The sequence below is a fragment of the Callionymus lyra genome, chromosome 11 (assembly GCF_982586985.1).
Source record: "Callionymus lyra chromosome 11, fCalLyr1.hap1.1, whole genome shotgun sequence".
In the NCBI taxonomy this organism is placed as follows: Eukaryota; Metazoa; Chordata; class Actinopteri; order Syngnathiformes; family Callionymidae; genus Callionymus; species Callionymus lyra.
Window position 1 is genome coordinate 27617895 of NC_141828.1, and position 12436 is coordinate 27630330.

General features: G+C 35.7%; 1 pseudogene; it reads right to left on the reverse strand.

Moving 5' to 3' along the window:
- Positions 1-4119: 4119 nt before the first annotated feature.
- Positions 4120-12436, reverse strand: part of LOC148069818 (uncharacterized) — a 52062-nt pseudogene continuing 43745 nt past the window's right edge.

Consider the following 12436-nt stretch of genomic DNA (forward strand, 5'->3'; position numbering starts at 1 on the left):
CTCCTTTAAGAAACATCTTAAGACGTTTCTATTTGTTCAGGCTTTTCCTTGATTTTCTGGAACTCCTGTGTTGTTCTCAGTATTATCTTGATCTTTAAAGTATATACTTTTTTGAGTATTGTTTTGATTGTTAAAGCGCTTTGTGACCCTGGTCTGGAAAAGCGCTATATAAATAAATATTACTTACTTACTTACTTACTTACAAATATTCAAAATAAAAATCAAAAAACAAAAAATACAAACTCTGGAAAGAGAAATTAAGAGTGCAGAAATTAAAGTATATAGTACAAAAAAATAATCATCCTGAAGATATTCATAATTTGTCAGTTATAAGAGCCAAATATGATCAATGAATCCCTAAAAAAATAGCCCAAACTCTTGTGGGCAAAACTAACGTACTGATCAAGTAGAGAAAGCCGGTAAATTATCGGCATGGCGGGTGAAGAAAATGCAGTCAGAAAGAGTTATGAATAATATTAGTAATTTAAGAGTTAATTTAAGTTTAAGTTAATTCATAAGTTAAGTTCTGTAACAATCACAAAACAACTGAAACTGCAAAAAAAATAAACAACAGAATTTACAGAATTTTAAAAATTGATCTACACTTCTGCAATCGAGGAAAATATTCAAGATCGAAATAAATTTTTCAATAAGTTAAACTTCCCGAAAATATCAAATGAGGAGCAAATTAAATTAGAAAGCCAATAAACAAGCACATATCTTTGTTAAGCCATCATAAATATGAATAGTGGAAAAGCACCCGTACCCGATGGAATACCTGTACAATTTTTAATTTTTTTTTAAAAACTTTTGAGACCTGCTTGCCATGTATGAAAAATCGTTTAACCAAGGGATACTTCCAGAGTCCCTTAGATTGGCTATAATATCTGTAATATTAAAACCTCAAAAATTGCCAACATAATGTTCTTTCTATCGCCCCAATCAGCCTAATGTGTCCTGAAGAAAAAATCCTCTGCAAAGTCTTTCTGCAAAGAAAACTGTCTAGGAGAATGATCAGCAAGGTTTTGTTCTTAACAAATTACACGAGAAAGACAATGATAAAGACACGGCAATGCTGTTGGTTGATGCATGTCAAGATTTTGACAGAATTGAATGGAGTTATCTTTTTGACATTCTAACAAGATTTGGTCTAGGAGAAAATTCCATCAAATGGATTTCACTATTGTATACAAACCCAACCACTGTGATCTCAACCAACAACACAGTCTCAAAACCTTTTGATCTACAAAGATCTACTCGACAGAGTTGCCCTCTCTCCCTGCTGCTTTTCCCTTTAGGAATAGAACCCTTAGCTTTAGCCGTTAGAGAACACCCAGGGATATAAACATTTCTGGAATTTAAAATCAATAATTCAAAATCTATAATGTTTCTTAATAAGGATGAGAAGGAGAACCAAATAATACCCAGGTGTTAAAATGACTCCAAAAATGTATCAAATGATGTTACCAATTATGATCCTTTAGTGAATGGTATAACAGAAACCCTAGACTGATGGAAAAATTGTCCTATATCCATGATCTGAAGAATAAATGTAATTAAAATGTCAATTCTATCAAAACTTCTTAAATATTTTCAATCAATACCTCTTCCACTAAACAATTCTTTCTTTAGTAATTTTGACAAACTTTTTAGTAGATTTATATGGAACAACAAGAAGGTCAGACTTCGTTATAAATTATTGCACCTCCCCTATGAGAGAGGAGGATTACAACTTTCCAACCCCGAGTGGTATTATATGGCTTCCCAACTAACAACTGCTTCCTTTTATTTTAGAACCAGAGAAACTCCTGCATGGGTTGCCATTGAACAACATCTCCTTAAACTTCATTTAAACTTGTATATATATTCAGGAGACCCAAAAACTCTCAATAAAACAACAAAGAATCCCTTTCTTAAAAACACAATCGCTGTATTGCACAAGATGAATAAACTAACAGATTATACAGGACAGCTGTCGAAATTTAATTCACTTTGGGGCAATGACCAGTTTAAGGCTGGGGTAAAGGATACAGGATTTAAAATGTGGTTGGATAAGGGTATTAAGAGAGTTGTATACAGGTGGAAATCTTGTATTATTTGAACATACAGTGGTTGCCTGCAGTCCAAGAGGTTGCAGGTTCAATCCCAGCTCCAGACAAGCTTGTGTCGTTGTGTCCCTGAGTAAGACACTTTACCCTGATTGCTCCTGATAGCAGACTAGGCGCGTGTGTTGCAGCCTACTCCCATCAGTATGTGTGAATGGCTGTCAAAGCGCTTTGTGACCCTGGTCTAGAAAGGCGCTATATAAATAGACATTATTATTATTATTATTATTATTAACATTTTTGTTAAAAATACCAGCTTCCAAAACAGCTTTTTTTTTTAATATCTGCAGATATTATATCATCTACCTTTGGACTGTCGAAGGGTTTGCCAGTCCTAACAAGACTTGACGAAGTCACTTTAAAGAATATAGAAGAGAGGGGAGCATGTTTCCAAATATAACGATTTATTTGTCCCAGCCTGTAAGGAATCTACAGATCACAAATTAAATGCATGGATAGCAGATTTAGGTCATATTGAGAAAGACGAGTGGAATGAAGCATGTTTTTAATCTCAAATCCAAACAATCAGCACCAGAGCAAGATGATAGTGTGGCTCATGAGAAACTACATCACTCCAGTCAAGCACCGGATACTTGTCCAAAATGTCTACAGGAAAAAGGAACTCTGGTACACCCTCTATGGGAATGCCAACGATCTAGATATTTTGGAAAGAGGTGATGAAAATTCCAAAATCTCTCGAAACCATATATGAACATAATTGAAGAAAGGAATACACAAATGGAAAATGTATAACAACCTCGAAAATTTTGTTCTATTATATTTTTCAATATTTATCCACGACTTGATTGCAATAGATCTGGAGGATATAGACTAACATTCCACAAAATATCACAACAATTCAATATAGACTTTTGAGAAATCACGAATCAAATCATGTTTTTTTTAAACCATGTTAGTCATGTGATATTGTCAAAGATGACAGATTTATGTTATAACTGGCATGGAGGTGAGGACATCAGTCTAATAAATTCATAAAAAAAACTTTAGCCAATACCATGGGTGTGCATGTGTCTGTGTTCATGTGTTTGTGAAGAATGCTGTGGAGATATGAAATAACCAGTAGCCAATTGAATAAGTTACCCCTTTGGGTTTTTATACTTGTCACTAAAGGAGTTATGGACTTACTGCACGACACTGTTTAAACAACTACTATTTAATCTGAGCTATTCATGAAATAATACACATTATTACACAATAAAACATTTTTTAAATCGGATAAGTATTTATCAAGTTGTCAAGTTGTGGCATTTCGAAAGTCAGAGTAAACTAAATGTTCACACCTAAAACATTTAATTTTCACATTTTAAAGCAATTTCATCAGGGCTTCACCATTACTGACCAGGCTTACCTTTTCTCAAGACATTTACACTGCTCCAAATGAGTGTCATCAGTCAAACTGTAGCTTTCGTTTAGCATCATCTACGTCTCTAAGATGGCGGCCGTTAAGGATCGAAGGGTCCATCGATCCACACACACATCTTCTGGCCGTTTGAGTGCGCCAATTGGGTGCGCATAGCGCACTACATTTTCGCACACTGCTAAATGTGGAAGCACTTGTGTACTCAAAATATAGAATGTAAGGGCAGAAGCTCAGCTACAGCTTCAAGTGCATATGTGCAAGATTTAGTAAGTAAGTAAGTAAGTAATATTTATTTATATAGCGCTTTTCCAGACCAGGGTCACAAAGCACTTAAACAAACAAAACAATACTCAAAAAAGTATATACACTTTAACTTTAAAGATCAAGATAATACTAAGAACAACACAGGAGTTCCAGAAAATCAAGGAAAAGCCTGAACAAAGAGAAACGTCTTAAGATGTTTCTTAAAGGAGTCAGTAGACTCCATCAAGCGCAAAGAGAGAGGAAGATTGTTCCAAGGCTTAGGAGCAACAGCCTGAAAAGATTTCTCTCCTCTGGTCCTGAGTCGTGTGCGTGGAACCATAAGTAGATTAGGCCCAATTCCTATTATCGTCTTAGCCCTCGAACTTAGCCCTACCCGTTTTGCTCGTACCCATGAGACGGAGGGGTGTCCGGATTCTCCTTTGGATGAAGGGGGAGGGGCAAGACAAAGGGCCAGAAAAACAAATGAGGTCGGAGGCACACCTGAAACGGAGGGGTTAGATGCATTTACCCAGAAACTATGCAAATGTTAGGTTAGGTAGAACTTTATTGATTGAAATAGTTTTTTTCCTAATTATCCACAGCAAATACAGCAATTTTTCATTAAAAAAAATTATCAAAATAAAATAAGAACAAGAACAAAGTGAAATAAAGAGAAAGAACAAGATGATATAATCTAAGTCTAAAGATAAAGAACATAGATCAAAGAAAAATAACAAAGACAAAGGATTAAAAGATTAACATAGAACAGAACATCGTGATACTTTTACTCTTCTCCTGCCCCCGAACTCAGAATTGTACTATTTAATAGCCCGAGGAATGAATGAGTCCTTGCGTCTATTTGTTTTGCACCTGGGAAGGAGCATTTGTGCACTCATTCTGCTTCTCTTCTCTGATGACAGTGTTGAGAGGATGACTGTCATCATCCATGATGGGCAGTAGTTTTTCAGTGATCTACTCTCAGCAACTGTCATCAGTGTGTCCAGCTTCATGCCAACCGAAGAGCAAGCCTTTCTGATCAATCTGTCCAACCTGTTGACACTCCTGGACACATTCCCACCCCAACACACCACAGCATAGAACAGGACACTGGCCACTACAGACTGGTAGAACATGCAGAGGAGCTTCTTGCAGATGTTAAATGATCGAAGCCTCCATAGAAAGTACAGTCTTCTCTGAACTTTCTTATAAACATGGTCTGTGTTGCAGTACCAGTCCAGTTAACTGTCCAGCCACACACCGAGGTACTTATAGTTGTCAACTATCTCCACCTCGTCGCCTCTGATGGACACTGGACGCGGCTTTGTCCTGGACCTCCCGAAGTCCAAGACCAGCTCCTTGGTCTTTGAAGTGTTCAGCTGCAAGTGGTTCTTCTCACTCCAGTCCACAAAGTCACGTATTAGACTCCTATACTCGTCTTCGCTGTTGTCCCTGATGCATCCAACAATGGCAGTGTTGTCAGCATACTTCTGGACGAGACTCAGCTCTGAGTTGTAGCTGAAGTCTGAAGTGTAGATGGTGAAGAGGAGAGGGGCCAGTACTGTCCCCTGAGGTGCTCCTGTATTGCACACCACAGTGTCAGACGTGATATCCTTCAGCCTAACATGCTGTGGTTGATCAGTAAGATAATCCGTAAAAATGTGTGACTATGGTGAAGCAAGTGAGCAACAAAGAGCATTAATGTGAGTATTTTAACAAATAATATTGTCATTTGTTTGTAATTTTTTACAACACTGTTTTATTCTAACAATAGCTTTACAGCTAGTGACAACTCACTTATTTTACATTAAAAGCTTTGCTCTTCTTGTTCTTGACAATAAACTATTTGATAATATTATATCCGATATTCTTCAGCAAGTTTTGGATATCCTAAAGTAGGGGTCCAAAAGAAGAGCATAGTTATCATGAGGAAAGTGAGGAAAAGACAGAAGGTTCTTAAACCAGTGTTGGTTGATGAGATGTAAAATTCTTTGCACATTTTGTTTACATTTTTAAACATTCATGTTTACAGTTGTGTTTTTAAACCTGTGAGCCTTATTTATTTTAATGTTCACACAAATCATGCTTAATATGTGAAATAAAACGTTGAAAAAGTTTTAAAATTAAATTGTTGTCATGTTTGTTTTTACATATATTTTGATACGAGGGAGCGTTCAGTCAGCAGCAACAGTTGATGACTTGGCAAGGGGTAGGGCTGTCCCAATTAATTTCTACCCCTAGCCCTTGGCACTCCGTTTTAAGGGAAGGGCTAAGGGGAAGTGCTAAGCGAAGAATCGGAACTGGCCCTTACTCTGATAGTATTTTTGCTACACACAAGCCTAAAATATAAACTTTTTTAGGAACAATTTCTAATGCGGAGGCTTTAATACAAGAGGGACGTTACAGACAAGTAAGATGGATGTATTTGTCATGTTTCTTTTTGGAAGAAAATGAAGACAAAGACAACTCTGATTACTCTGACAATAATTCCAACCCTTAGTTGACATGATAGTGATTAGAAATGAGTTTCACTTTAAGAGCTTTGGAGCGTCAAGTGAAAAGAAGAGTCCATTTTGAACAGGTAAATAATATATAATATATATTTTCAAAAGAAAGAAAAAAATGAACCTGTGGAAATCGTGTGCATTTGTGAATTAAGTGTTCAAAATCATGGTTTAAGTATTTTAAACCGGCATATTAATGGTTTTTTTGTGTCTTATTAGGAAAACATATTTAGAGTTATCCTGTTATTTAATTTTTTTACAAAGATGATTTTTATTAGATTTTGTTTTCATAATTCACACAACTTCACAAAACTTTTTTTGGCACTGATATTGGAAAAAAAAAATCTGTACGTCATTTATCCCTAGAGCTGGGTGTGTGTTATTTCGTAGCACCAACCGTGATTGTCACTTAAATCTTTTTTTCTTTTTTTATTGAAAAAACATTTTTACTAAAGCTGAAAGCTTTTTGGCTAAGATCTTCCCCATTTATAATTCATAATTATATTGTTGTTAAAAAAAGGTGTCAGTAAGGATATAGAAAATTTCTGTCCCTTCCTATCCCTTATCTTATTTTGAACGCAATTGTTTTGATGCAATCATTTTCACACCATCAACACCAAGCCCCTTAGAATTTTTTAGATTAAGAATTGATTTTAAATGGAGTTACGAGACATCCTGACATCTCTTCTGGGCGACCATTGACTCATGAGAGTTACATAAATGAGCCACAATGCTGATGACGCTTTCTATCGCAAAGATGGTGAACATAGTTGACATCCATCAAACATTTAACAATTTTGTATCAGAAAGTTATATTTTCATTTCATATCAAATTTATATTTTATAGCACTTTCCAGTCTGCCAAGATAAATGGGTCAGAAGTTAATATCTCAGTTTAACAACCACCTGTATGAAAAATGTCACCTTCACACGGATGCCATCAATCTGGGTGCAAAAGTGTGTCTTGGAAAAAACCCTAAATAATGACCCAATGGAGAGCCATTACGGCGCGATGAGCAACAGCTTTCTATTTACAGAGTCATCAAATTATACGTCATTAACGACAATCATCTACCAAAGCCATCAGGCCCTGAAAGCCAGCATCTAAAATTAAGTCTTTTCTTTAGCTGGACTCTAAATTTAGAAGTTTTGAAGAGTATCAAAGCTTTGCAGGGGGAGGGAAAATAAGCCGAAATGTTGTGGATAAAAAAGATGTTGTGGTTGATAAAAAAAAATCATGTTTTGATGTTTGAGAGGGAATCAGAAATACAAGAGAATAGTAACCACACACTGAGAATAATGAGTGGGTGAGAACTGAAAATAAGACCACTACAAGACACCACCTCCGAGAGAGCCGGGATTCCTTGACTCAAAGTTTGGCCCTGTTGTCTTAAGGGGACTGAACTTTACTCCAATACTTCCACATTTCACAGTAGAAACTTGAAGAGCAGAGCTTAAGAAAATGTTGAAAAGATAAGATTAAGCACAACGTATACTCTGTTTTTGTGATGCTTCCCTCTGAAGAAACTCTATCAACACCTGAAGCCAGCAAATCATAGGGACAAGAACCAACGTTTCAAAGAACAGATAGAAGTGTAGAATAAAGTGCAGGTTGAATCATGTTTGCATTTGTTGGGTGAATTTGTGATGACTTAGTGTGGACACAGTTGTGAAAGATGACGTAAGATTGTAAACATGTGTGGGGGTTGGTTGGCTGATCACACACCATATTGTATTTGTTTGTGCATGTCCCTAAAGTCAAAGTGTGTGTGAATAGAGGCAAGTGTTCAGTAGCTTTTTATATTTTTTCTGATTTACTTAATATTATTTTATTATTGTTTCTTAACCAAACAACAAACCAGTTCAAAAGGAAAGGAATATGGATAAAATAGAGAATGGATTAAATTGATGTTTTCTACAAAAGTTATTTAAAGTGATAGTTCACCCAAAAGTAGAACTCCTTTTCTACACACTTTCATGTAGACTAAGGGTTGGGATTCTTTTCAGAGCAATCTGTTCATTTAAGAGTTATTGACAAATATTTATGTTAATTTAAATGAAGTACTCAAGTATTCCAGAGCGCATACAGTCTACTGTCTGCAATGGAAAACGCTTGTGATATTTATCCGGGGTACTTTTTGTTGATGCTTCAGAAAAGAGGGACAGTACAGCCAATCCCAACCCTTAGTCGAACATAGGGGTTAGAAGAATGAGTGAAGTTTGAATTTTAGGTGAATTATCCATTTAACATAGCCACAGTACATTTGCCGTATAAATGTAAATCCTTGTCAATTTTTCTATTTCTTTCAGCATTTTTCTTTCTCAGTTTTTTATGTTGCGGGTGAGTAATTCCATTTTTTTAATTCAAGGAATTATGTTAGTCAGTTTTTTAGTCTTTCCTCCTTGCACCAGTTCTTGTCTTAGAAGCCACAAACAATTATTTACAAGACATTTGTCTTCCTTTAGTACTGTATTGGAAGAGGAACAGAGACACTTATCATTGAAAGTACATTAAAAAAACTAAACCCCATTCAACCGTTTTTTAAATAACTTCAAGAATGTAGTTAACTTAGGACAAATATTGCAATGGTGAACATGTATTTCACCATATTTTTGCATGCAAGGTTGGGATAAAGACAACTGATAATTATTTATCAGGACTTTTAAAAGGCTGTAACTTGATTATTTTTGAGCTACATGGTTTAAAGCTTTCCTCGGAATGAGACTTAAAATACCACTAATAATAAGGAAGTAGTTAGCACATGACTAAATAGCTTATCACTAAAACTAAATGAAAAGTGGACACCATAAGGAAGGTCAACCACCAACACCTACATCAGACCTGGACAAAGTGCTCTCCCAGAACGACGTGGGCATTTTACTGTATTTATGTGGCCCTCAAGAGGTAGAGATCAAGTAGAAACTAACACTTAGCTATTAATTATTATTATATGCTAGTTAAATATGACAATGGGTTTTTTTGTTTGAGGACTTTTGACCTAATACTTTAGTCATTTTTGGGAATGTTTTGCACATCTGAAAAATATTTTAGTGAATATAAAATAAACATTTTTACATCAGATTTTTAAAAACAATTGAAGTTATTCTAAATACAATAAAATGTCAACTTTAGAAGTTCTAGCTTGATACAGGACCAGGGATATAAAATCTTTTTACATTAAAAAAAAGAAGTTCCTTAAATGAAGCTTAAATGTATAACCAACTATACAAATGTACTTCTTGTTCTTTCGCTAAACAAGATGAAGATGGTGATGAAAACTGATGTTTGATTAAAAAAAATGTTTTGGTACAAGATGCTCAAATAATAAGTCCATTCTGAACCCTCTCCTATGAGGGGTAGTTTGAGACAACATTCAGTTTTTCTTCCACATCTACTATCAAACTCTTTCACATCCACTATCAAACTCTGTCTCATCTTCTATCAAACTTTCTCACTTCTTCTATCAAACTCTCTCACACGTTCTATCAAACCAGCTCACATCTTCTATCAAACTCGATATGAGCACTTGATAGTGAGTGTGAGAGATCTTGAACTAAAAAGAAGCCATCTTGACCTAAAAGGAAGCCATCCCCTTTTTAAAAAAAAATAAAGTTGTTTAACCATTACTGAATTTCAGAGCTGCCAGCATTATAATACAAATGTTTGGATTGGTGTCAGTTATTTCTGATATCATCACGTTTCAACGATTGAATGACATTATTGCATTAATAACGTAGTTAATAAACGTTTTTGCTGAAGTACGGCATATCCGCCTGAAGTGCTTATAATATATATATTATAATGAGAACCCATTAATCCTTGCTGGACTTTTTACAAAGCCTAAGAATGAATTCATTGCTTAGAAGATAAGCATGTACGTTGTTTTAATATTATTAGTCCTCATTGTGCATATTAACGTTATATTGTCTCTTTTTAATATACTACTGCAGCAACAGTATTGCTATCGCTAGGAACATATTTTCATGGTTCTAGTCCGACCGTTTTACCGTTTTAAAGTTTTACAGTAAGTTTGTTCCCCCAGTTAATATTAAAGGGTTAGATCTGAATTCGTTCATGAAGAAGTACGTTTCATTCAGTAACACTGTGTGCTTTTTGAATGTTGTTTGTTTACATACGCTCAGATGCATTGAGTCAGCTGAATTCCCATATGTATTATTATTCGTCCAGCATGACTCCCTGTCTTTCTCCGAGTCTGGACCCCTTATTTCAAAACATGTCCGCTCTCCGCTTTTTGTTTCTGATCTTTTACCACCTTGCATCTCATACCTGTGCCTCTCCTCCCTCTCAGTCTCATCATTTTTAATGAATTATTAAAATGGGACTTCAACTTCTCTTCTTTTTTTTTCAGATTGATGTCAATAGAAAACAAAGAAGCCAAATAATTTATTAACTAAAGTTGGGTATGGCAAATGTAGAAAGTTTAGATCAGTCCTATATCTCCTTAGGTGTGAAACATGGGGAAATACTTCAAGTACTCATCACATTAGATGATACAAGGATCGGTAGGAGAACACGGTGGAGAATATAAAAAAGGTTCTTCATAGTAGAAAAAACAAGTGATCCTTTAAAAGTTGCATTATTTCTCCTCCACAGATGATCAGGACATGTAACAGGAAGAGCTGCAGAATACTCATTATCTTGTTGACCAGCAATGCTGTAACTCCAAGAGGTCATCCACTCATTTGGTGGTTGGAATTATCTCAAGATAAGGAAACGATGAACAATTGCAAACACACACTAAGGCAGATGAAGCAGTAGAACTCTTTTTGGGCGGGGTTAATTATTCTCAATTTTTTCATTTACATTTTTAAACATTTGATTGGTTATTGTGGTTCTCTCTGTTACATTATCTTCAAACTCTCTTAACATTCAGAAGCTCACTCATTGTAATTTGTCTAAATATACTTTACCATAAATAACTTTCAGTTCATGTGCTTTTCATTTTTACAACATGCATTTTCTTCACTTTTCAGGTGTTATGGTTCTTTCTGTGAGTAAGTTGTTTCCTAATTCTCACCATAATTGTCCGAAAGGCTTGAAATCCAAAAAAAACCTCTTATTGGATTTTATTAATATTTAGATTTCAAATAGGCAGTTCCGTGTGTATAAAAGGTGAACCACAACCTGGAATTACCAAGAAAATATAATGTTAGAGTAAGTAAGTAAGTAAGTAATTTTTATTTGTATAGCGCTTTTCCAGACCAGGGTTACAAAGCACTTAAACAATCCAAGAAATATTTAATGAAGTATACTTTAAAGGGCAAGATAAAACTGATAACACAACAGGAGTTCCAGAAAATCAAGAAAAAGCCTGAACAAATAAAAACGTCTTAAGAAGTTTCTTGAAAGAGTGTCAGTAGACTCCATCAAATGAAAGAGAGAGGAAGATCGTTCCAAAGCTTAGGAGCAACAGGAATCAAATACAGCAAAACCAATAAAGGACCCAGAACAGAACCTTGAGCGACTCCACACAACAGATCTGCCGATTTAGACCTCATTTGATTGGCAGATACACTAAAACTGCACCCAGAAAGGTATGATGAGAACCATTCTAACACAGACCCAGACAGTCCCACCTCATCCCTCAGTCTTCTCAGCAGGATCAGGTGATCAACTGTGTCAAAGGCTGAGGACAGAACCAAGAGAACCAGAACAGTGAATTTACCCGGGTCAGCTGACATCATGATGTCACTGGATACTTTCAGTAAAGCTGTCTCCGTAGAGTTATGTTTACGGAAGCCAGACTGAAACTTCTCATGGATAAAGTGCATACATACTGTAGCAGAAGCAATAACCACCTATGTGTCTCTCACTCTCACTGTCAAGTGCTCATGCACTTACAAGATCTCTAACTTTCAGGTGCTCATACAAAGTTTGATAGAAGGTATGAGAGAGTTTGATAGATGATGTGAAAGATTTTGATAGAAGATCTGAGAGAGTTTGATAGTAGATGTAAGAGAGTTTGATAGTCAACGTGAAAGAAAACTCAATTCTGTCTCAAACGGCCCCTCATATTCTCTTTCTCAAAGACTCATCCCTGAAATTTGTCACAGATGGCAGGTCTCTTCACAAGCCACCCACACAATTAAAGACGACATAATCTCGTACTGCTGTTGCAACACGGTAATGTTACTGCTTCAAACATGTGAGAAAGCAGAATTCATCAGAATTTGACTTGCTTAAT